The following is a 27,394-nucleotide window of genomic DNA, read 5'->3' on the forward strand; positions in this document are numbered from 1 at the left end:
TACAGATCAGTTAAAGCTGATTCTACGAATAAGCATTTGTATCTTCCCATTTTCAAAGTTCCAATCTGGCACGAATTTTCCTTATTATTGGGAAGAGGCAGCACAAATAATTTTGAAAATACTATTAACTAGATACTGCAGTTCTTTAACATAATTTCTGAAGCATGATGTTTGAAAAGCAATTTATGTATAAAATGCACTGTCTTCATCCAAATTTTACCTCACCCCAAAATAAAATAATGAACTATTTCTACTGGAAACCAACCAGACAGTAGACCACAACTCTTTTCAAAATCAGAAAAATATTTTTGTTTGGAAAGAGTCATTAAACTATGAACTAGATCTTACAATTTTGTGATAAACATTAACTTTATTAAATAAATAAATTAAAAATACTGTGTTCTTTTAAAAGCCTTAATTAGGGAAACAATGTTGCCCTTTTATGGCTATTTATTAGACACTAGCTGAATTTCAATTATGAATTGTAATTCAGCACCATATCATCTATTTATATCCGCTGGTCTGAGCCAACAGCAGCTTACTGCATGATTTTGAAGATTTTGGCCAGGATTTCAGCATAGTTGGCAAATGCAAGCTGGCAAGCTCTTAGGCAATTAAAGTCTTTATAATTATTATACCAGCACATACAAGAATGATAGAAATGGGACTGGATGAAATACAGAAATCTTGTAGTCATGCTTATAGCACGTGACTCCTTCAATATTCCTGTGGTGATTTTACAGTAGCATACAACAACTATCCCATCGGTCTTTAAACTGAAAATGTTTAAGTATTAGCTCCATGTTTCAATTATGTTAAAAGAGGATTATCCATACTAAAAAGTGGTTTATTCAAACAAATATTACAATACAAAGCATTTGCTCACTAATGTTCAGCCAAAGTACTAATTACATACTCCATGACTGAGTAACAAATACGTATAATCCATCCTTGTGGATTTCAACATGAAGACAAATAACTTCAAGAAACTTCTTCCAGCAAACCTTTCCAAATAATCTCCATACAAAGTCATAGCAATAAAGGATAGAATAAATTTCCTAATCACAGAATTTAGACTCTTGCCAGACAGAATGCTGTTTCCAAGGTAGGACTTGTCATTACTAAAGCAATATTCAGTCCTAAGTATTTTGCAGTCCATGTTCTCTTTTACATGATCCCAAGAGAACCTTCTTGCTTTTCTCCATTGGCTTTCTAATAGCCAAAAAACACAATGCTGGCATGCTTCTAGAGAGCCTTCTATTACCCTATTTCATGCAATATGACAAGGAAAAAAAATGGTTTAAACAGAATATAGTGAGTTCATTATGATGAAAGAAAAGTATTGCTATGTTTCACTGATAAAATCCTTCCTAGGTCAAAAAGCTGTACACAATTAATTTCTAAAATGAAAAATTATTAAATGCTTAACTATAGTAGTCTTGCATACTCAGCTGACCATTATGCCTGAATAATACAACAAACCTCAATTTATGCAATGTAGTTTCAATGTATGCTAAGGAAAGTACAGAATGGGGTAGTAACATTAGCCACACAGTGAACACCACAAACTGTAAATTAATTTATAAATATGTATTTTGTTTCCCAGAAAATCTTCTCTGAGAGTGGGACTCCAGCTAGGAAAAGGTCTGTTTGATCTGCATATCCAGACTCTGGGACAGAAGAAGTGCAGCACCCACCAGCATCAGCTGCACCAGGAGAGGAGGAGGACGATGTGGGGATGTTTGTGGTCCAGAACTCCTAACTCTGACATGATTAAGTTGTGTTCTTCCAGAGTTTAGGGCTCCTTTAGTCAGTAGTGCAAGCAGGGCTTCCTTCTCCATCCTTGTAAAGGTAATTATGATTTCAAGGTTTCTTGTGCTCATATTCTTTTGGCATGGAGATCACAGAAAAGATGAAAGAAAGTAAAGCACCAGGTAGGTCAGCTGAAGAATAAAATGCCAGCTTTTGTGAGTTTGAGCAGCATAAAGCTGTATAAAGCATCTTAGCAATAAGCAAGCCCCTGAAGTTTTTGGTTGTGGTGGTTTAAATTGCATCTTTCATCAAATACTCATCACCAATCACAAAGATGTTAAACACTCCTCTAAAATTCCATCACAAAGGAATCCACATTTTTTTTTTTAGTAAGACTGTCTGAGCACAGGGTATCAAGAGAGGCTCTGGAATCTGCATCCCTGGAGATGCTCAAAAGTCACCTGGACAAGCAGCTCTAGGTGGGCCTGCTTGGACAGGGAGGTTGGACAAGATGATCTCCAGAGATCCCTGTCAACCTTTGCCATCCTCTGCCTTTCAACCCAACTCCTACCAAATTCTTCAAAGGCACCATTTCACATCTCACTGTGCCCAAAGAAGGGATGTAGAAAAGTAATATGTGTCTCATAAGATCTAAAAACTGATTTTAGTTTATATGGCATGGGAAAGACCAAAACAAAACAAAAACAGACAAACAAAAAACTCTCACACACACAGAGCTTATATTTTAGGCAATTCGGGACCTAAAGTAAAAAGTTGCAAAATGCTGCTGGAGAAAGGAAGAGATACAGGAAAAGAACCTAAAGCTACCCTGTTTTAAAGAAACACATAGTCCACAAGATTTTACAGACTTGCCATTAAATTGCACAAATCCAAACACTGTATCAAACAATTTGGAGATACTCCAGCCTCTCAGGGTTTCCTGAGAAATTTTCAGTGGGGAACTACAGAAGGGTATGTTTCCCCTCTCCCAATCCAAAGGAATTGGAACAAAAGGGATAACCAATCATTTTCATATCACCTTAATTTATAAAAAACATAAATAGGGGGCAAAGCCCAAAAGTAAAACAAAACAAATCAAAACAAAAACCCCAAACCACCACCAATATTTATTATCAAGGGATGATTTTGGAATAACCACTGCACTGTCCCAATTCATTCTGTCCTCAACAAAAAAAAACAGCTCTTCCCCTGGCATTACCCACTACCCTGGGACAGACAATGTTGTTATCCCAAGGCTTAACAGTATACTTTAACGTTAACAACAAATACCTCAGCATTTTCTTTTTGTGTATGCATGTTTAGAGTTATTTCATTTCATGCTGGCTTGGAAAACTACCATTCCATTACTTAATGAATTCTGAAGCATTCAGGAATATAGCCAATTCCAGCTTATATTGGATAAAAAATGGAAGAAACACTATTATTCAACAGTGCTGAGGGAGAAAAAAAGAAGAGAAACAGTCTTGCATCTATATAAACTATGTATGCAATTTCTGAGGCATCTTTAGTGAACCCAAATCTACGACTACAAATCTAGAAGAGCTTACAGATAAATATAATGTCAAGCACTATGTGCAATTCTTCAGTGAATCAAGACCAAGGACCACACCTTCTCCTGTCAGAGGGATTGAGATGTTTGGTTTCACAGCAGAATGTCCCTTTGCACCACAGAATAACACATTTGAGGAAAAGCAATTTATTTTTTGCAGAATTAAAGAATCACCGATGCCTAGCTGGAACGCACTGCTTTGGAAGAGGCCCAAAAGCTCAAGTAATTGCAATGGACTGGAAAGGCCTTCACCCCCAGGTCAGCAATTTACATTCCAGCTGGGCTATTTATGAGACAAAGCAGTTACCACCAACCAGCCTTTGAATGCTCGAGTTGCCAATTTCGGTGCCATTGCCGAGGTGCAGACACACACAGACACCATGGCAAACCAGACACATGCACTGCTTCAGCAGAAGAGCCCAGGACTGAGGTGGTGCACAAATTATTTCATTGGTTACCACAAGCCAGCAAAGCTGGTCTGCAATAAAATTCCTCTCTAAGGGCTTGAGGTTCTGCCCACCACAACAGTGTCAAATACAAATTGGCATAAGGAATGGTAAGTAAAAATCATGTTGTACTCCATTAGATTTAAACTCATTACAGTTTGATAAAAGTGATGGGTCAAATAGAAAAGAAAGTCCATATTTTTTCTCCTTCCCTGCCAGCTAACATTAGTTCCATCCCACTTTCCCAGTTATTTCTTTAGTTTTCCTCCCCCTCAGCTTGCTTTGCACCCTCTGCTTACTGCTCCAGAGCAGATCCTTTTTCTTCATCCCATATTTACCACCCTCAGTCTACCTTCTCCTCATTGCTTTCTTCATTGCTTCTAACTTAACTTCCAGTAGCCTGCAAACTCTAAATGACTAATCAACATAACTACTGTAAAATGGGTAAGGTTCATCTCTAAAACTTCTGTATCTTTAAAGCAAACTTTAAACACTTAGGTTCTCAGTACATGCATAAATTTTTTTGCATGTTAAAACTAGAACTAGAACTAAACATCCTCATTTTCAACTCTAAGTGAAAGACAAGCTTCAAAATCATTAACTGTCTCCTTTTGCTTACAGCAGGAGGTCACAGCAAATGTCAAACACAAGAGAGCTGTTCAATTAAGGGCAACCTTACAAAATCCAAACTGTTACCAACAGCAGCCTAGACGTCATCTTTACCCCAACAAAACCACTGTCCAGACAGCCCCTATTACACAAGGCTTCACACTAAAGAGCTGCCAAGCTTTAGCCTTCAATGAGGAGAAATCAATTTAGTCACTCAAGAAACTAAACTGCCCTACCAGAGCACTGGCTTCCCTAGGCAAAGTAAAGGGAAAAAAACAAAAAAAAAAGGCAAGCTGACTTTTCCCAGCTCTTTCTATAGCCTAAACCAAAACCTACACACATGGAGTACCAGTACAGCAACTGATCACAGAGCAATAAAGCAATAAACCGGAGATTGCTATGTCAAAAGTAGATAGACAGCAAATTAGCTAATCAGAACATCTGTTACGGAAAAAAGGTCACTAAATAAAAGCAAATAAACAAAAAATCCTGACAAAACCAATGATGAATAGAATACAAAGGCAATGCTTTAATGCTTTAGGTGGGGGGGAAGTATTCAAATACGGAGTTTTATTTAATGGCAATTTTATTGTTGCACATTGAATGCTTTAGAAAACATAGCTAATTTCAATTACAATAAATTGTCAAAATAGCTTTAGAATAATTTTTCTGCCATAGAGGAAACATATATAGTTCCAGACACAGGAGCATTAAAAATGCTCAATACTAAACTTCCTCCTCTTATTGTGCAATGATCTGAAAATAAAGGTTTTCTAAAATCCAAGACTGAACTATGGCATTATATAAAGTCTTTGGGCCTATGCACATCAGTCAGAGCTCCAGGTATACACAGTGTGAAATCAGAGGAGGTTCTGGCTGCAGAAAGAGTTGTGCACTATCAGTGCTGCACCCTGACCACTGCACATACAGCATGATCAGCTGTGTGCACAGAAATTCTGCATGCATTAGTTTGGGTGCTACCAAGTGAATTTGAGATTAGGTTTGGCTTGGCGAACACGGAGTTAAGAGAAAATAGTTGGTATAGTTAGTCAGATATCTAGCTTGGTCCCGGTATGAAAATGTCATTCTTAGACAGTTAGAGGATACAGATTTCTATGCATACTCACTGCACTTCACACAGTTCACAAGGTCAGAAGGAAAAAATGAATAATATGGGTTTGATAACCATCTCTAACATCCAGTAAGTCAGTCTATCAGAAGTCTACAAGATTACATCTTAATGCTTGATATTATGCAATACTTTGCCTAATAGTCTAACTGTGCTTTCCCAGTAAGCAGAAGCTACTGTCCAGGCAGCCTTCCTGAGCTACCAGAGATGTGCAAACGAGCAGCTGCTGATTTCCATGGGCAGTATGCAATGCTCATCTGCACAACTCCAAACAAGCATTTGGAAGGTATTAGGACGGAGAAAGAACAGGAAATAAAAGCACATTAAGAATGACTGATTTTAAACAGCAGCACAGATATGAAGCACTAAACATGACATTTAAATATTCTGAAAAGCTGACATCACCATACTGCCCAGTACTGCATGCAGGGGCTGAACTTTGCCAAACACGAACAAGCCAAATCCTGCTATTCTTAAAGCTAACAATAGTTTTGCTTGAACTCCAGAAACAGCAGAAAAAGTTGACTCTCGGCTGGGAACACATCATACCTCAGGGCACACACATGGGCAAAGACATGCAAAACACCCCACTGTAGACATCTTCCAGACCCTCACACGGTCCCTGCGAGCAGAGCAGCAGGTCTAGGGGCGCAGACCCCGCACTTGGAGTGCTCAGGGAGCTCCGCTTTCGTCCTCAGGTCTCAAAGGAAAAGCTTTCGACTCCAATCGCACATTCTTAAAGGATTTAGGTTGGGGTTCTTTTCCTCCAAGAAGCACAGTCATTTTGTTGTGGAAAGCTTCTGCCAGACAAACATGCAATACACACACACCACGCACACCCCACACCCCCCCTCACGCTTTTCGGGGGAAAAGCAGTTTCTGCGCTACTCCATGCTTACCAATAAGTAACTTCTAAGTTTGACACCTCCCTAAGTTTACTCACAAGCGGAGGGCTCGCAGGCACAGGGACAGCCGGACCGGCCGGAGGACGCGGCGCTCCCGAGCCGGCTGCTCCCGGCGGCCGCCGGTGCCTCCCCCGCGCCGGGCAGCGCTGGCCGCCCGCCCCCCGCCGCCCCGAGCTGCTGACGGCACCGGCAGGAGGCGGCGGGGGCAGCGCCGACCCCCGCCCGCTCAGCGCCACCTGCCCGCAGCGCGATCGCCCAAGGTCACCCCCTCCCCCGGGAGAGCCAACTTGGGCACCACTCACTCCGGCCGAGCCGGGGGATGCCGCGGCCGCGGAGCGCCGGGAGCTGTGCGGAGCCTCCGCCGGCCGCGGCGCAGGACGGGCTGCACGCTCCCTCCTTCTCCTCCTTCTCCGCCGCCGCCTCCTCCTCTCTCTCCCCGACGACTTTCACTTCACCTGCAGGCAGCCCGGCTGCGGCGGGGCGGGCGGCTCCGCAGCTTTCCGCGGGACCGCAGTCACTGCGGCAGCGCCTCCCGCACCGCGGGGGGAGCCGGGCCGGGCCGGGCCGGGCCGGGCTGGGCTGGGCCGCGCTTCCCTCCGCGGGCCGGGGCGAGCCCTGCCCTGCCGGTGGCCGCAGCCCCTGAGGGGGAAGGCACGAACCGTGGAGCTCCGAGGGCCGTCCCGAGCCCCTCCGCGGGTGCGGAAGCAACGCGACCCTGGCACAGGCGAGCCCCGGCCCGGGATGCTTCCCCCGAGGCGGGTGCTGCCTGCAGCTGTAGGGTAGGGATTGCCCCCGTGCTGCCAATCACCTCCTCGGTGAGGGGCTATAAATATTTATTAGGCATCCTAATAGCCGCATCGAGCTAAGCGGAGCGCTTTAGTCGTGCCGCTCCTGTGCTTCGAACCTCCCAAAGCAGCCCCACACGGGCACGGTCGGAACTCGCTCACGGGCTGGCCCCGCACCGGGAGGGGCTCTCCTGCCACAGCCGGGGGGAGAGAAAGGCCAGAGGGGCACCAGCTGTGCCCCAGCCCCTGAAACCTTCCTTCCTCCCTTCTAAGGAGAGTGCTGGCTGGAGAGGTTTCCATAAGAACAGGGGGGCGACAGTCTTCAATGGGAACATCGTACGAGCAGTTCTGTTCGGACAAACTGGGCTTTCACACTCGAACTGGGCTGTGAAAAATATCTTAAGCTAGAAGTTAAATGCATGAGGAGCCCAGAAACAAGAATTTATGCAGTTATCTGTGTAATCCGATGGAAAATGAGGATGACAAATTATGGAAACTTTCAGCAATTTCATGCATGTTTAAAAAATATCAAACAAAATAAACAGGGTCTCAAGACAGAAATAAATTTATATGAAGGAAAAATACTCCATTAATCTCTTTTTTCCTGTGGTGATTCCCCCGTCCCCTCCCTGCCCCCCACAAAAATGATTCTTGATGCTTCATGGAGCCATACAAGTATTGCAATCTTGCAATACCAGCTGCAACAACTACCATGCTTGTAAATTTTGTTTGTCTGAGGATTCCAAGTGGCAAGAGCAAGAAATATCAAGACAGGCAGCATTTAAAAACTCTGATTATAAAGTCACAATCTTGCTTAATTTATTTTGATGGAGGACGATGCTTTTATTTTTGCAGGTATGTTTAAAATGGAATCTGCTCATAATGCAATTTTGGTTTCTGCTTTTCTGCACCTCCTGTTCCCAACTAGCTGACACTTCTGTCTGGAAGGTAGACAGCCTGAACCTGGCCTTTCTATCAAAAGGCATGAAGCTTTGCCTGCATAGTGTGCTGGGCAAAAACCAGCAGCTATGAAGTTGAATAATCCACTTAAACAAGAGATAGAGCAGCAACAAAACTTCAGTAGTGTATATCCTTCTAAACTTCATGCTTGCTCATATAAATAAGGTGGTTCCTCCATCTCTCTGTGATTTTAAAGTATGAGATGCTTTAGAGAGGTCTTATTACCATAACTTTGGTTTTGCCAAGTGTGATAACACTGCATTTATGCCTGTGGTAAGAGGCAGTAGTTGTAATACAGCAATGCACAAAGGCTGCAGGTGAACTGGGACTCAGTTGGGCTTTTCACTGACCAAACAGGGAGAGAGAATGCCTGTCTTGGAAATTTCCAGTCCAGACTAAGCAGACAAGACAATCCAGTGATGGCAGGGGAAACAGAAGCACAGGAAGATGAAGTAACTTGCCCAAGACCATGCAGGAGGTCCAGCAGCCCATACAACAGCTCCAGTGATGCCAAGCCTTGCTTTAAATGATGCAATGATGGACTGAGCACAGTCCTGAAAATGTACAAACTGTGTTTTCAGTAAGACTGGTGTTATGGTGTATTAATTTACTGAGGTTTTCTTCTTCTCACCAGGTCAAAGCACTAGCAGGAAAAAGTATTCAATACAATTTCATGCTGGTGTCCTAAAACCAGGCTATTTCAGTTGAGTTCTCCTCTTTCTTGCTAAATATACCCATTTCTTGCTGAATTGCAAAATTAATGAATTCAGATTGGATTTTCCAAGAGTTAGTGCAAATTATTGCCACTCCACTGAAGATTCTTATGAACAGAATAATTTTGAATGACGTTTGATTTTACACACCAAAAGTAAGTGCCCTATATGCCCTTATGTAAAATACAATAGTGGTGGCTTAGTGTTTTATCATAGTATTACATACATTTTTCCAGGTTTGAGTTTTTCACTTAAAGTAATGCTAAGGACTTGTTTATTATCCTTACTTATAATGCCTCTTGGGCCATAAATTCATACAGTAGAGATGGTGATTAATCCTAACTGGGTTACTGTAAAAGAAACTTCTGAAATGTATGAAATCATAATAGTAACAGTATCATAATAATAAACTCAAAAGAGAAAAAATGCCTTTGCATTTAGCAATGCTTCAGATTATTTCATTCCAGAATGTCTGAAATTATCTACCTCAGCATTTTCAAAGGAAGCATTTCAGTCCAGTTGAGACCAAATCTGTAAAATTTCTTTCCAGAAACATTGGAAGGAAGCTGTGAGGGACTGGAAGGAAGATGCTGCCTTGCAAGCACCCATCTAAACACTGCCATGAGCTGCACAAGGAGGTCCTGCGGCAGAGTTCTGCTCTCACCAACGCCAGCAGTGAAGGGCTCCTGCAGGAGTCTCACAGGATGCTCCCTGAGCCTTGCCAAGTGGCATGACTGAACATCCCACAGTGACTTGTACGTGGAAAATTACTTCCTCTTGTAGGAAAATCCTAGTGATGTTCTTCAGATTCAGGACAGGACCAAGATCCCTGTCTGTTGGCCTAACAAGCAGGTTAGAGCCCAAAGCCTTTTAAATGTGTATTAATTATTGCAGAAAATAATTATACCAATGGAGACTGCACTGAAGAAATCCTTGTCTGGGGTTGATTCAAACCCATTAATAATAAACTTAAGATGACCTTAAGAAAGCATATGCCAGTCTTTTCTTATGAATTAATTTCTAAAAATTCTTTTGAATTAAAATCTTACATTAAAATAGTGCATTTTTATCTGCAGACAAGTACTTATTTTTTTGTGTATTCCTATTGAAGTAAACAAGTTTTTCCTGCAGACAGAATAAAGGTCTTAGAGATGCTAAAAAGTACCATCTTCTCCATTCAGTGGGATTTTTCAAGAGGAATCCAATTTCAATATTGTCCTTATGTAAAGTTAGTTGTTTGATATCTGTTAGCTGTTCCATACAGCTCCTGAAATGCACAAACAGGAAGATACCCAAATGCAGCCATTCATGAGTGGAATGCAGTAAGCAAAGCGTTGAGTCAGATGGAAACACTCTATTATAGGATGAAGATTTACTTTGGTATTCATGATAGAGTTCTTGTGCAGGTGTGTTGTGCTTCTCCAAACCTTTACAAAAAATTCTAATTGTTGATTGCACTGTGAGAAATGAAGGGAATTTTTGTAGATGTGATATCCATAAAACTTCTGCATCCACTGATTTTATTGCTCTATTGTTTTCCTGAGACAATCATGAGGTTGCTTTAAGTTACTGTTACACCTAAAACTTATTAGCCTAAGAACAACCAGCCTAAATAATCCCTTCTGTTTTCCAAGAGTCAAGCAGGGATGAGGAGTATTAAAACAAAACAAAATGAAAAATGAAACAAACAGCACCAATACCACCCCCTAAAAAAAAAGAAAAAAACACCACTGAACAAACTAACCCAAACTTCGTCAAAGTTTTATCACCTTTTGAAAGGGCAGAAAAGTCTGACACAGTATTTTCATTCTTTCTTTCACTTGCATTCCACCATCTGTTTTTCTACAAAAGAATGTCTAACTTTTCTGAATGTGGGCTAAATACATTCTCTTGGTCTCTGGGTCTGTGCAGTGACTTTCACACGAGGCAATGAGGTATTTCTAGAAGCTGGATTGATTAAATATAGGATTGCACTGCTGCAGAGTCGCAGAGGGAAGGCGCAGTTCCCAGAAGTCGCTGTTCACAGCAGCAGAGACACTGCAACACAACCAAACCTCTGGGGAGGCTCTGAACTTGCAGCTTGGCTTCTGAGCCAAATTCATCCCCTTTGCAGCACAACCTGGCAACCACCTCAATGGGGAAATCATTTAGCCTTTTACATTTTTGTGGCTAGAGCATGCACTTGTTTTCATTGCTTTCTTATGGAATTATCTTTATTAATATTTTCCTAGGTTTAATTCAGCTCTCCAAGCAGGGAGCTCTGCAGGAAAAAAAAAATGTCCTTCAGAACTTTCTGCATTTGAAAAAATAAATAATACTGCAAGACACAATCTCATCATGGCAACATTCTCCCCTGTTTTGGACCACACAATACTCCTTTGAACTTCAACCAACAGGAGAAAAAGAGGATTTTAGAAAAATTAGGAAAATACACAAAAAACATTTATGTTTATCAAAGATCATCATAAGGTTTTGCAACAGTATGTAGCAGAGCACTCAGCCAATTTCAACAATGTTCTAAAGCAAGAGAGAGTTATCAAAAATAATTAAATTCCTATGAAAAACAACTGGTTCAGTATCCACACCCAGGACAAGACAGGCAGGATCCAGCTATGTCCTCTCCAGCTTTTCCCATGGTGGCTTTTCCCTGAGCCAGGAGTTGCTCTGGAATGCTGGCATTTCCCAGGAACCTCTGGGAAGCACAAGGTCAGGTCTGTGGCAGGTGGCCAGATTTGTCCTACATGTAACTGCATGGACACAGGGAGAGTCCTGGCTGGGGGGTCAGGGGAGCATCTGCAGCTCTGGCACCATTACCATCAATATCTCTGGTGGGGGCGTTTGCCACACTCCTGGTTCTCCTTCTGGACCTGATTCCAAACTTGCATTTTCCTCTGCTTCTATTAGAAAAAGACCCTGACTAAATATTTCATTTCAAGGCCAAGTGGACTTCTCAGATCCCTCAAAGAACTAAAACTTATTTTTGCCTTTCCTCACCCCCTTGTTTTAGTTAAAAGTTTGACTCCTCACTTTGACACTGAAGTAGAAATGGGCAATATTCTGCCCCTCCCAGCAATTCAGTTTCACTCACTTTACAGTTTAATTTAATTGCATATTTTCTATGCATTGCTAAAGAACACCAGGTTTCTGATGCTACATGACCTTCAAATAATCTAGTTTTGAATAAAATATATTGAAGAAAATATTAGAAAATAAGTCTACAGATAAATGAAAACTGAGGTTTGAATTTTCTGCTAGACTATGTCCACCAAAATTACATTAAAATGCTGAAAGTTACAACATTTCAAGAAAATGGAAATGAACAATGACATTATTGTTGTCAGGAAGGCAATGCAAATATTCTCAGTTCTCTTCCCAGCTAAGTCAGGTGTTCCCCTCCTCGCTTCAATAGGAGTTCATTTGTAGATGAGAGAAGAGTGATAAGAGGAATGTGTTGGAAAATAAACCATTTTTTTCTGGTAGGATATTGAAGTCTCCTAGTTGTCAGTCTTGCTGGGGAAAGTCAGAGGATGGGGACAAATGCTGTATCCTTGCCTTCACTAGCAGCTGTTGGCATAAAGATGTCTAGATGCTGCTGAAGCATTGCCAGTCATGGTTTTGCAGCAGGAATTGACCAGGAGCTGCTCTGCAGTGTGAGAAAGATGCCAGAGTGAAAGGATTGTGTGTGTGTGCACACGTTTAGTTTACATGTCTGTCATTTGGTTTGGTTTATATGTCTGTCTTTTACATGCCTGTTGTCAAGGAAGGGTGGGCAGCTAAACTCTCAATATAAAACCAAATTATGGAAAGCAATGCAACTAAAGGAAGCTCACACTCTCTTCACCTGTACAATAAGGACTAAGAAAAGTTCCTGAAACACCAACATGAATCTATATTTACACTGTCAGATTTCCTCCTGGAAAACCATATCTTTTAGACATTATGGGGTTTTAACTATGTGTGGCTTTTCCTAGGCAGTTAAAATACCTTTTAACTAGTCTATTTGTAATGGTTTGCTTTTAGAGGTGCTGAAAAAAAATCTGTAGATAGTTCTCAGCATAATCTGAAGCCTATTAGAGCCTAATAATTTTGTAATAATGCCCCTACAGAGATCCCACAGATAATGATGCCTCTGTTAGAAAAACAACTGACTGGGGATAAAGCAGTCTTCTTGCAAGGAGAAACTGAGACAACCTGAAGTCACCAGTTTTGAAAAGACATAACTGGGAAAATGCAACCAAGGAATTAAAATCATGGATGATACAGAGATGAAATATAAGAAATCATTATTTGTTCTCCCTCATAATTCAAGATCTATAATCCACCAGTTGAAATTATCCAGCTTCAAGTTTAAAGTAAAGAAATAGGTCTAAGTAAGACAATATCTGACTCAGCCTGAAATACAAATGTTTTCAAAATCATTTCTGTTTTTTACAACCAACATCCAAGGAGAGCTGTTGAATATAGTGATGTGTATGTAGTTTTTGCATAGAAGTCCCTAAACTGACTTAAATGTGTTGTTTATACTTATTTTTGCTCATACTGACTTTCCCATAGTGATCTGCCACTGGTGACCATTAGAGAAAGTGTACTGAGTCAGGTGGGCCTTTGCTCTCATCCAATTTCATTACTCTTACCTCATGATTTAGCAGTTCCCATCAAAAGAGAAGAACTTGTGATAAAATGCTAAAACTAATGGTGTCTTTTTTGACTTATGGAAGCCTATGGCAAATACATCAAGCATAAAATGATGTGCTTATACATTTATTTCTAGATTTATGGAGTATTCTGTTTTATATTTTGAGTAACTGAGATAGTGCTCTGAGCAGAGAATGTTTGGAGGTGGAGCACCATTATGAAAACAGGAAATCATTATATCAACACTTGGAGCTCCAGCTCCCAAAAAAGAAGCTCCTGTAAAAGTGGCTAATGGTACAAGATTCATTTTACATACTCAATGATTAACTACTGATCAGCATCTCAGAATAGTTTATAAGTACTGACAATACCTGTTTGCTTTATAGGGACTGTTATTTCCAAAAGGCTAATGAGAACACAAAGTATGTCAAGACTGCATATGTGATTACTATAGGAAATAATGTACTAAAACTGTGTTTCTACATAATTCATACACTAAGCCAAGATGACATGCTGTCTTTTGAATGGTGACAGTGATGACATGATTCGAAGCTAAAATAAACCTCCATAACAAGTAGTAAGATGTTGAAGGTTCTTCAGCAGAAAATGTTTCTCAAATTGCATCTGTGCCTGGGGCTAAAGGAGAAACATTACATAGTTTACACTTTAATATCTATACTGTATTATATTGGTCTGCAGTTTATACTGGTTCCTAGAGTTTTTGATCCACAGAAATCAGTAAATGCTGGATTCAGTGATGCCCAAAGAATTGCTCAGGTGTGTTTGGTTGCCATCCCTGCACACCAACACACCATTTGAAATCAGAAGGCAGCCACCAATTCAGCTATAAACTTGCAACAAAAGCTGTTATTTTCTATCATTCTAAAACTCACTACATGATAACAATTTGTCAGGACTCAGATGAAACTTTTTTTCAGCTGAAAGGCACAACATCACTGTGTGGCAAAGGGAATGGGAAGAAACCTTTCCCCACTACCAGAAATTCCAGCAGTTTCCTGTGCCCAGCTACCTTGAAATGGCTCCCATATCAACTGTCAAACCAAATTATTTTGCCAAGGCTGGGAAAGCTTTTGTCCTTTGGACAGGCTGCCTTCACACACACGGTTTTGTGGATATGCTGCATCCATGTCATGCTCTTATGGAACCATACAGATGACTGAGTTTCTCAAGGCAAACTGACGACACAGAAGCTGCTCTTTTTTCTTCTGCCTTTTAAGCCTCACTCTATTTGTTTGGACATACAAAAGTTGCTATGGATAAAAAAAAAAAATACTACTGTGACCTAGATAGGTATCCTTTAAGCACCAGTGGTCTCAGCTGAAAATTACAATGAGGTACTGAGTGCTGGTACTATTGAAATGTTGTTCAGTCTTCCCAGAGGCATCCCATGCAGATTCTGGTTTTGGCAACATCACGTAATTCTATTTTTTTTTAATTTATTCTTTTTTCCCCCCCAGGCCAGTAGGCTAAGAGATCTGAGAGGAAGATAAAGCCATTTGAAAAGAGTAGTTTTTTGGTAAACAGGAAAGTGCTGTTACTGAGTGGTTTTAAGACAACTGACTTGTAATTTTAATATTCCATTAGCAAGAAGTTTTTAGAAGCAGGATTTTCCTCTTAGGTTGGGAGCATTTTTAGAACATACCAGAATTGTATGAAAGAATGCTGCACAGAAGGAAACAATAGCAAATGGAAAGTATTGAATTAATATTTTATTGCAGGCAAATGAGACTTTTTAAAAATTATATCATCCAGACAAGCATCCTTCTCAATCTGAAAATGTGATGTTGCTTTTCATGTATCTTTTGTAGGGGCTGACTTTAGCTGCATTAGTCTTTACTACTAGATGCCAAAAAGAAACCAAAATAATCTGAGGTCAAATCAGAGAAGAAAGACTATGTGAAAAAATTTTCTAAATTATCTGCCTTACTTTGAGGTTACAGCCAGCCTATCCTATTTTGATTATGCTCAAGGACTTGGAAAGCATGAAGCAAAGTGCATGGTGAACCACAAAAAATGAAGGGAAAGGCACAGCAAGTGCTCCTGTCCTCGAGGAGCAGGATGAAATTCACTGTTATGTGCATCAATCATTCTTTGCTGCAGGGCCTTCTGAGGGGCACTACACAGCTAATCCAAAGGAGAGAGACATAGCTATTTGTCTGCTTGGTGATGTTCTGCTGGCTTATGGAGTGTTCACAAAGGGTAACATTCACTGCCCTGCCCCACTGCTTTGATAGCAAGCTCACCTTGTCTGAGGTAGCACTCTGCTGTTCAAAATTCTCTCCAAACACAGACTGATATTCATTGCTCTACCACACTTTGCTAATTCTGTCAAACATTCCTGTGGAACTAATAAAAATTGTAGAAGAATTAGATTTCTTCTGAATTTTGGAGCCTAATAAATTTAATTGCATTCTATGACAGATCTATCTATCAAAGACCTGCTTCACATCCTGAAGAGAAATGCAAGTAAGGCAAACCCTTGCTCCAAGCATGGAGTCCCCCCACACTCAGGTCTGGAAGTCATTACTCACATCATGACTGAGCAGGATTTTCTCAGCACAAACCTTTATACATCCAGACAGCTTTTGTTAAATGTGTGAGGCCAGTGGGAGGGAGGGAGGCAATGGTTATGTCCATGTGATAACTGCTATGAAAATGATCTGTGCCTAATAGATAACACTGGTGTCAAAGCCTCAGTACCAAATTGCTGCAGGTGAGAGAACAGCCTCAGTTTTTCATTACTGTCACCACAGATTCTGGTAGAAACCAAAGCCCTGGCCATCCTGGGGGCACTGGGTCCAGGGAGGTTATTCCTTATGCTGAGGGACAGGGAGCTGAGTGAAATCCAGCCTGCATAGGACAGAAACAGCACAAGCAAGAGGAAAATGATCCTTTATTTTACAAGCACTCAAACAGGGAGAGTTCCCAATACCTGAGCCTTCCCTGCTGAACATTCTATTTCAGCCAGGCTTACCTGGGTCTGCCATGCAATTCCCTCACAGCTGCAAGGACTCCAAATGGCCTGCAGGAAGACCTGTAAGTGAATATTCAATATTCAAAGGGTTTTACTTCCTTTCTCTGTTTAATAGGAGTAAAACAACAGTAGGAACTCAAAAATTTGTACATCTTTACTGCACTTAGCTCTGAAAATCACGAACAGAAAAGCACAGAAAATAAATTCTTGACACTCACAGAATATTTTGGGAAATGTATACACATGTGAATGATTTGCTTTCATTTTAACTCAAATAGACAAGCTGTATATTGTGGATTTCTTGTTCCTTTTATTCACTGGTTCTCTATCCTTATTTTGCAGTTTATTTAACATCTGTTAATATAGCATAGGTTTAGCTTTTTTCTCTTCTATGGCTTCATATACTAAAACAACCAGGAAAAATAAATAAGGCCTTTCTCTAAACTTCATGTCTTTTCAGCCTTCTTTGTTAACCATACTTCTAGTTTCTCCATTTGTTGTAGAATAGGTTCATGTATATTTTAAAATATGGAATTTAAAGCTTTTAAGAAATTATTTAGACAAAATTCATTTTAAGAAAATATTCAGCAATATTTGGAGATGCTGAAAGTGGAAGTTGAGAATGTCTCATTAAAAATAAAGATTATTTATTCCAACCCAAAGTTAATTAAAAATGCTGAAATATATTTTTTTTTCCTAATACATCAACAAAAGACCTAATTATTGCTGTTTATCCAGGTGTCTGAATGTTGGTTGTTCAGTTAGGGTAGGGAGGCCAGTCATTATTTGACTTCAGATCTTCCAGGATCCTGTAAATACCTGAAACCTCATTTTTTGTTTGGCTGCCTCTGGTTTAAATCCTCCAAATTTTCCCACTATACCAGGCAATGTTATGCATGTTGGTATTTTTCCTATGATGGGCAATGTCCCTTTCATGATAAATGTGCAGTTTATTTCACAGGTTTTGCAAAGCAACTCTCAGGCAGTAAAGCCTCACTAACCCTTCTGACTTGGAAAGTATCTGAGCCAATTATGTAAAAGCTGAATGTCTTTGCCAACTCCGTTACCCATCCAGCTCTTTCTGTAAACAGATTATCCAATTTCATACAGTTTCTGCACTGGCCACTTTTGGATTTGAGTTCACAGAGTGAAATTCAGGAATTTTCTTCTCTTTCCAGCCACATAAAAATGCTAATATCTCAAGAATGTGTCACACAAACAATAAAAAAGATTTTACGAGGATGGTGCTAAGATGAATAGCACCCCTGAGATGTGTTGGTGTTTATTAATAATAGGCTCATTTTAAGCACTGAATATATTTTTGTGTGACATAAAGTGTCCCAGCAGAAGGCTGCTGCCACGCAGAGCAGCCCACGCCTGGCAGCCTGTTGTCAGAGCAGGTGAAAAAATGGATTGGGCTGGTTAGATAAGGCTGCTCATTAGAACCATCAGGAGACACACTTACTCACTGCTTCCAATTTATTTGTTAGCTTAGTCCATTAATTCCAATGTGGATTAATAATTTGACTGAATTTGTAGATAAGGCAGCCTCATTTTTTGAAGTGCCCAGCACCCAAAACATTACTTGAAATCAATGGCTTATGGGAGTGCACTTAGTACCTCTGAAAATTAATTCAAAATTAACTGTAGATGTAAAACCAGTGGCAAATAATTAGTTTGAGCATCCTTCTAATGAAGTCAATGACTATAGTTTTATTGATGTTATTTGGTATAAATCAAGCTCCCTATCAGGAATATATCCAGTGATTTTAAAAAATGAACTTTCCATCTCTTTTAAAGATGCTCTGTAATACATTCCCATACCTTACCATGTAGTGCCTCTATCAAGCAGACATTGTGAAATTTTCTACATTAAGGTTAATGCGTACACCAAGCTGTTTCTCCAAAGAGATAACAAAGCTTCTTTTAATAAGAAACTGTTGCACATTGTTAGTGTCCAGTGGTCCTGTTTTGAGACCCATTCTGCTTACAAAAAATAGGAGAGGTAGATTTAAAAGGTCTTCAAGAACTATAAAAAATTTTGGTGAGAGATAGATGTGAGACACATTGGCACCATCTTATATGAAATCCACCACAAGACATGCATGTATTTCAGTTGCTGCTTAGCCCTTACTCACCTGCCTCCCCAGCCAGAAAAGGTGATATGTGCTTTAAAGGAGCCTAAAGGAGTTTTTTCCATTCCTCCTGACCTGCATTCTTCAGCAGCAAAGTATGGAATTTAACCCTTGGATATCGAAAGGGCATATTCTAGTAGTGTCATAGAACTACACATTTACAGAATCACAGAATCAATCCACAGGTTGGAAAAGACATTTGAAATCATCAGGTCCAACCTGTGGCCAAACACCACCGTGTCAACTGGACCATGCCATGTCCACTCTTTCCTTGAACACCTCCAGGAACATTGGCTCTGCCACTGCCCTGGTCAGCCATTCCAACATTTAATCAGCATTTCTGTGAAGACGTTCCTCCTAATGTCCAACCTGTCATGTGATATTTATTTGAAAGAAATATGTTAAAATCCAGCTTTGATAATGCAAATGTCTGGAATTTCTGTCTCATACAATTAATAATTCAAAATACATCAAGGAATGCAAGATGTAGCACATTAGTTTGGAGCTTAAAATAATCACAACAAATCTTTATCTAATTCCTTCTTACAGAAAAATAGACTGTCCTCTACATCTGAGCAGAGCAGGGCAGACACTATGATTGCTCAAGAGGAGTTTGGAGTCTCAGGTTTAGGACCAAACAGCCCCAGTTTTAGAGGATCTCTTAAGCTTCTGCTAGACTTGCTAATCCAACAATCATTTTAAAAACCAAAAAAACACCAAAAACCCACCAGTGAGACATTCCTAAAGAAAGATTGTGCTCCTGGATTTTCTCATGTCCTGAGCAAAAGCTTGTTTTTCCTGCTCCTTGAAGTGCTCATTGCAGCAGTATAAGGGAATTATGGCTTGGGACTTGTCTGCACAAGGAGGAAAAGGGCAGCAATCCTCTTTAGCTCAAGGTGATGCCTTGTTAAGTGCTGAGAAAATGTTACACGTTTACAGCTTGTCCCTTGGGTGTTTTCCACAGGAAGCTCACTCATGGCTATTTAGGCATGGTGTGAAGTTGCATAGTGTGTCATCTATTTGTATGACCCTGCACATCATTTCTGCAGCCCCTGTGCTGACACCTGTGCTGCCTGGGGTAGACATGCAAAAAAAACTCCTCCCCACAGAGTACCACAGAAACCACCAAGAACAAGTAAAACACAGCATCTTTTTGCCCCTTTTCAGGGCCCTGGGACATTCTTCTCCTGCCTTTTGTCCCTCTTCCTCCCTAAAATGCACCAACATCTCCCACCTCCCCCCAAAAAAACCCAATTCACCCCCAAAAGACTCCAAAAGCAAAAATACCCAACCCCCCCCAAAAAGTCCCAAACTATCAGGAAGACATCTCTTAGCAGGAGTAGAACAGTTGATTGAATAAGTCATCCTCCTTCTCATGTTTTCTCTTTTTTCCCCTTTATTTCCCCATTTTCCTCCATTTTAGGTTATCTTTAGTTTAATTAAAGTTAATTTGAGAATTTAAATGAGTCCAATTATATTTTTGCCTCATTTCAAAGGATAGCTTTAATTCTAGAAGCGAGAAAAATCAGAAAATGAGGCGTGTGTGACTGCTCTTTTTCCCAGAGAAAGCAAGTACATCTTCTTGTTATGGACCCATGCATTAAGAGATGTTCACTTTAAGTTGTCTCCTTAGAGTGTAAGAATATTTCATACAGGGTAATTCAGACATCTTTATGTAACACAAGAGTCTGGCTAACGTTAACATTCAAGCAGTGATGACAGAACATATACTCTTCTGCATTTTGATTTTCATAGACACCAGTCTGTAAATATTCCGACTCTTCAAGTTGGAAGAATGTTATTACCTGTGTTTAAAGATTGGATCTCTCACTTGTCTTCAATTTGGGGAAAAGGAAAGCCACTGCTAACTTCCCAGTTTCAAGGGAGATGAATCAGACATTGTCCCAGCACTTTCCCATGTGGCCACCAAGAAAGCCCAGGCACAGAGGAGAAACACGTGTCACCTTTCTTCTGTTGGCAGCTGAAAGCTTCATTTCTGAATAGCATGGGGGAGAAATCTCTGTCTTGAGTAATACTCATCTATGTCTTTGTTGTGTTGATTAGTCATACAAAACACATACAGCACAAAAGCATTGGTGCACTGGGAAAACTGAATTTCTGTGAAAAGAAAGCTCAGGTTATAGGTCACAATGTACAACAGTTTCATGGGAGAATGAACAGTGCAGATATCTGAGAAACAACTGAAGTGTAAGGTACGTTTTAGAAATATCTATGCTGACATTGCTGGAGCAAGATGATCAGCAGCCCTGTTTCTGGCTGATTCTTTGCAGGATTTCAATGAGAATAACCATGCAAGTCCCTGTCTTTTTGGTTCTAAAGGCAGCTTATCTATTTACTGCAGCTGAAAGCTCTGATTTAGAGGTGTCCTGGGTTTTGTTGCTGGTATCTCAGTGCTCATTCTCACACAGACTTGCTTCACCATTTGGTGGTCTAATACCCAGCATTTCAATAAAAACAATCCTCTACCCCAACATTAAACCATAGAAAATATCTCAGTATTAAAGAGCTTGAGCTCTAAGTGTTGTATTTATCAGTGTATTTTCTAGTTCATTATATAAAATCAGATCTTTGTAAAGCTCTCAGTCTACAGCATCTTTCTTCTCCATTCAAATCCGTCCCCCTCCATAGACTCTTATGTGTTTCACACAACACAAGCCATGAAATAATTAACAACAGTTACAATTTGCTGAATAACTTTGTGCTTATTCAAGTAAAGCCAGCTTTTATGTGACTTATTTACCTGAAAAATAAACAGGAAAAATATTACACATTAAAAAATTCAATGCTCTTCAAACAAGATCAAATAATGCAGCTCTACTTTCAGTGGCCATCCTTTGTAGACTCTCTACAGAGAAACTTGTTGGTTATATAATCTGCCAACAAGGTGTTTGCTTTTTTCCATAAATTTAATTAGGTTTTGATAGATTCATCAGTTTTCATCTAAATTATTTTTGGTGAATTCTAATTGGTTCCTGCTGTGGCTTGGCAGCCACATAACTGATCATATGCCTATTTAATCCACTCATGGGATATTTAACAAATTGTTAGCTATTTCACTGTGCACTGAAGTGTAGCTCTACCAATTCTTTTTTCCTGTCACACTACTGGGGCTATTATGACATTCCATTATGTGATTTATTTTGTGAAATAAATGTGAAGTGTTGCAAAAACAACAATACATCATCATCTTTACCCAAAATAAAATAAGGTCAAGAGCTATCTCTGCTTGTACATGCAAAACACTAATACCTTTTTTTTCCAATCTGTGGACAGTAGTTCACTTTTTGTGACATTAATGCTATAAGTAAGACATATTGCAGTGAAATAGTTATGTGATAATTCATTTTATCCTTCTAAAATAAGTGCTTAATTGGTTAAGAGGAAAAGGAATAGGCCTATTTATCAGATGTTTAGGCTTGTCTACCTGGGGAAATAGCCTGGAATAGTTATTGCGTACTAACTCTTCAGGAGGACATTCTCAATCCATAGTGAAATTGTGCCTGTGTGCTCAGCTTAACCCACACTGGGAATGAGAATACACTGATCATTACACTTTGAATTCACCCTCTGCATTTCTTCTGTAACAACTCCCCCACACAGACAAATTGTTAATGAAAATAATGTAAGGAGCTCAGAAAAATAGCTGTAAACTTAGTTCATCTCTTATGCAATAAAATTCCCACTCTCCTGCCCGGAATGCAGCTTGTTAGGCAGGACTAGAGATTACTTGGAATGTGGAAAGATGTTTCAAATAGAAGTGCCTGAGGTACAGGTCCATATGCTCCCTCTTTTCTCCCAGCTGCCCAAATCATTTATCTTATGTGGCATTGATTCTTCTCTTTCCTAGTTGTTGGGGGTGTTGGGGGGAGGGGTTGTTTTGTTGTTTTGATTTTTTCTATGGAATGTGGAGGAGAGTTCACATGATACTCTGGAATTTATGGTACTGGCTTCTGTTTTTCCTAGTAGAAGGTGAGCTCTTGTGTGCTTGCTCTGCAGAGCAGTCCTACAGTACTTCAGCTCTTAACTGGAGATGTGACACTCACTCTTCCTTCTGCCAGCACAGAGAGACCTAATCAGTGAAATAATGGTTTCTGGTCAGACCTGTCAGTGTGCAACTTTGGTTCTCGCTCTCTAAAATAAATCAGGGTAATGATGCCTGTAAAATGGTGTGAAATTTTGAAAGACAAACATGATAGATGTGAAATCATACTAAATCACATTCTCAGTAGATATATCAAGTTTTCTCAAAATGTGGTAATTTCTGTGTGACACAATTCACATAATATCAGACTTGAGAAATCCATTACTCAGATATCAGAAAACAAGACAGAGCTGTCAATATGCTCGTCCAACAAACAACATAAAGTACTGTTAAACTTTGCTGTAATTCACATGCCATCAGAGACATACAGCAGCTTCTGTATATCCATGTTTTCTTAGCAGATTCTAGTAGGTGAATACACAAGTGCAGTAAAGCACTGTCAAACCAAACCATTAGGGATGACAGACCCCAGCGGATTAAGCCATGATGGTAAGGTCAGTGGGATGTGAAACTTGGCTAATGATGTCATGCCCTTGTCAGCTTGCATTGGCTAAACACGTTAAGGTTTACCAGCAAGCCCTATGGTTTAGTGAGCACTGCTAAAGGGAATTTCGACCTGAAATAGGTCAACATGAGCAGAATACAAATACTTGTGCTGCAAAGGCTCTTGCTGAAAGCCTGGCACTGCTAAGGCCAATGGGAGCTTGGCCAGTGACCTCCATGAGGCCAGGATTTTGCCCTTTGGCTTCTGTGGATATGACATTCAATTAAATCCCTTTGCTTCTGTTCTGTAGATTGGGTTTCATCATATGTCACAAGACATTTGTGGATTGCAAGCTGTGTAGCAGGGAACAGCATCTCATTAAAGATTTGCACAGATACAAGATTAATGGGACCCCAGTCCTTCCAAGGCCACCTCACACACCCTGAAGAACAAAGCAATAAAAGAAAGCCCATCCACAGTGCAAGAATGATGCTGCTGTAGGAATTAGCTAACTTTTATCATCTGAGAATGAGTGCCCAGGATGCTCTGTGCAGCTGAGCAGAGCAGTGTGGGTAAGTGTAGAGGGAGCCACAACCAGCTTTCCCCTGTCAGAAAACATTATGGTGAGCAGGGCTCAGAGGGAGGAGGTGTCTGAGCTGAGACCTAGCCACTCTGACAGCTGGTGCTCCAGGAGCCAGCCAAGTATTCCAAAGGGAAAAGGGGCACTAAAAGAAGGGCTGGGAAACCAGGCAGGGTGAAAGTAGGCTGTGTCTCTTGGAGAGACAGAGATCAGTGGTGCATCTTAGGCTTCAGATAAGCAACAAACCTTGAAACTCTTGTCTGTCTCACAGAGGTGGTGATTGTGTTTTATGGCAGTTTGGTTTGGTTTTGAACTAACACTCAGTGAATAAGTACTAAAGCTAGCTCCTTCAAGCAGAAATTCTGTTTGTTGTGGGTTTTTTTTTACTTCTAGGCAAAAACATTGCTATTTTTACCAACTGAGCAAAGCAAAAATACACCTCTATAGCCAGAGCCATGAAAGCAAAGGAGCAAACATGCTCACCCTCAGGAGGCCATCAGCTGAGATTCTCAGACCACACGGAACCACATCTGCAATGTTCTTCAAGCAGAATCTCCCCCTGCAATTGCATAGAAGCACAGCTCTGCTTGGCACATCTAAGGACAGTAGAAAGGAAAGGGTAAAGTTATCATATTTAGTCCTTCTTCAGTCTGTTCTGTTGTCACACTTTTCAAAGCAGACTTCTAAACTTCTCCAAATTTATTTTTAGAAACATTTTGACTCAAGAACCTCGAAGTTCAGCAGAATCCCATTGGCCAGTGGCTATGAAGGAGTTACAAATCTCATTCTGACACTCAGATCCAACTTATACTCCAGTAAACTTGGGGTTTTTTAGTTGCAAATACATGATGGTTTAATTTCCTAGAGGTTAAGTATTTAAATTGTACTACATTATTTGCCCTTTTTAAAAAAAAAGAAATCTATTTTTTTCTCCTAATGAGGTAAATAAAACAAGGTAGGAGGAGATGGAATTGACTAATTCTAGAAAGCTGGGGCCAAAGCCTTAGATACATTCAGGCAACTAAAACTAAAGAAAATTTTAGAAGTGCCCAACAGGGCAGATGCCTTGCTTCTGCTAATGTCAAAGATTATTTTACTGTCAAACTGCCAAAAGAATGGCAATCTGAAAGATGGGAAATAGAGTATTATTAGTGTCAGTGTCAGAAAATGTTAATGAGTGATATTATCACAAATTTAAACAGACACAGGCAAGTAGCTAAGAAGAGGCAGGTTTCAGAGAAGAAAAATCTTATACTTAACAAAAATTATTGTCATTAAACAGTCTAGGTGCACACAGCATCTCTAATAATATTAATTTAAGAAAGAGAATTTCATGGAATACAGTGACCTCAAAAGATAGAGTTGGGAACCAGCTAAGAGTAATAATCTTCTAGTGAGAAGGCAGATGCTGTCAATCAGGAAAAATTATGAGTAAAAAAAGGAGTACAACAGGACTAAAAAGTTACAATTTTGTTTGCTATTCCTCAGCTTTTCAGGCTGCCCATGAACAGGTCCATGAGGCAGACCTGGGGCGGGGACACTGTCAAGTTCCTCCTCTGAAGCATGAAGAGCCATATTTTGCCACTGACTTAACCCTCCTCCCAGTTTCTGTGCACGCACAGATAAACCTCCAAAGCCAGGAGTAACAGAATAGATAACGCTCAACAAGACAAAGTTCAGCAAAATTTGAATGATTGTGAATATCCAAAAGCAAATGAGAAACTCCGGGAATTTACTTACACTGTGAATAACCAGAAAGGAGCAGAAATAAAGGCATGAACAGGGAAGATTTCTGGGAAGATGAACATTTCAGGTAGGACAGAGAGGAACGTAGAAGCTTTCTCTCAACAGATACAAAGATGAAACTACACAAGGGTGGATTGTTGCCACCAGCAGGCAGAATAGAAGCACACCCCACCTCAACACATCCCTAGCACAGAACAAGATCCAGGAGATCATTTTAATTCACAGCAGCCTCTATATCAGGAGCTGAGCAGAGAAGTCAGGTTACCAACATGGAAATGTTTAGACAAACAAAGGACTTGACTATTGTTAGTCAAGGAATAGTCAAACCCCCAGACTGGGGTCTGGGCAAGTGCCAAACCAAAAGTACATGAAGTTAAAAAGCAAAAATCAGCCAGAAGCCAACATGGGGGTGCAAAGGGGTCTGTGGAAGAACAATGGAGCAGCCAACTGGCATAAGCAATAAAGTGAGCTACAAGTCAGATATTAGCAGGTGAGAGGAAAGGCATCCAAGCAGTTTCATCTAGCTAAAGAAAGAGAAGACTAAAACATTACTTCTGTGCATTTCACAGAAGCAACTTGGCACATTCATAAAGAAAAACATGTCTAGTTGTTTAGCATACAAAAATGTGTCAGAGGAAATGTAAAAATGATTTTACAGAAAAAAAATCAGGATATGCTGTATAACTTTTTATAGATATGTATGTAGGACCAAAAGATTAAGAAATTTGGTGTAGAAGTGTGTTCAGTTGAAAACCCATATATTTTCAGGATTATAAAAATCAATAAGAATTTTCCTTTCTTTACTGAAGTACAAATACAAAAAAAAAAAGAAAAAAAAAAGGAAAAAAGATCAAAATGAATGCCTTCAGCAAAGTTCTCTTGTTCCTCATTTCAGGCCAGTAAAAGAGTTTGAAGAACAGTTTTCAGAGGGCGTAAAAGCCTCATAATTAATCATTTCTTCAAACACATCAGGAGCAGGAAGCTATAGAGTTTGTAGGCCCATTAATTGATCAAAGTACAAAAGGAACTTTCAGAGAAGATAAAGCAGAGGAGGAAAATTAAATGATTTTTTACAGCCTTGAAGGAGTTTGGGGAAATATCTGGGCTGGAACCTTTCTTCATGCATCAGAGAGGATATGTCAGAGGAACTACTTCAGAGTGAGTTCATTTGAAGAATGTATAGAAGAAATTGTCAAAATTAAGGTAAAAAATCGTCAGGTCCAGATGATTTAAAGGCTGACCTACTAAAGAAAGCTGCAAGGCATTAGAGCTGTCAATGCACAGCAGGAATGGAGGATGGCAAAAGCAATTATGAATTTTCATGAGTTGCAAGGTGCATTGTGGAACTGTAGCACCTCCCAGTTTGGCAGCTTATCAGAGGCATGGGCAGGACTTAAACAAGTGGATATTGGGAAAGCACAGTAGCCCAGCTCCCGCCAGGGAAGGAGCTTTCAAAGAGGGGAGTCAGATCTTGCAAACCAGACAGAATTCTCTGAAGGCATCCAATAACAGACCCAGTTAAGAACATGGGCACAAAAAGGCAGAGGAATGGCCAGGCTGGGTTTGCAAAGAATCCTGTCGCCTGAAGTGAATGCCTAGGAAAGAGAAGACAACCAGGACAGATGTACAGGATGCTCCTGATGAATACTCCCAGGGTTTCCAACCATTCTTACTTCCATGAGTGCTTTAGGCAGCCTTTGTTTCTATACATTTAGTGACCTTCAATGGATTTCTGATCTGTGAACCAGACCACACTGTCCCTTAAATCCACAAATAACAAATACTATCCACATTAAGTGTGGCAACAAATTTTGAGAGCCAACTACAGATTGCATGAAGAATCATTTTGCCTTTTTTAATTTTCTAAATATGCCTTCTAGAAGTGTC

This window comes from Melospiza georgiana, chromosome 1 (assembly GCF_028018845.1).
Source record: "Melospiza georgiana isolate bMelGeo1 chromosome 1, bMelGeo1.pri, whole genome shotgun sequence".
Classification (NCBI taxonomy): Eukaryota; Metazoa; Chordata; class Aves; order Passeriformes; family Passerellidae; genus Melospiza; species Melospiza georgiana.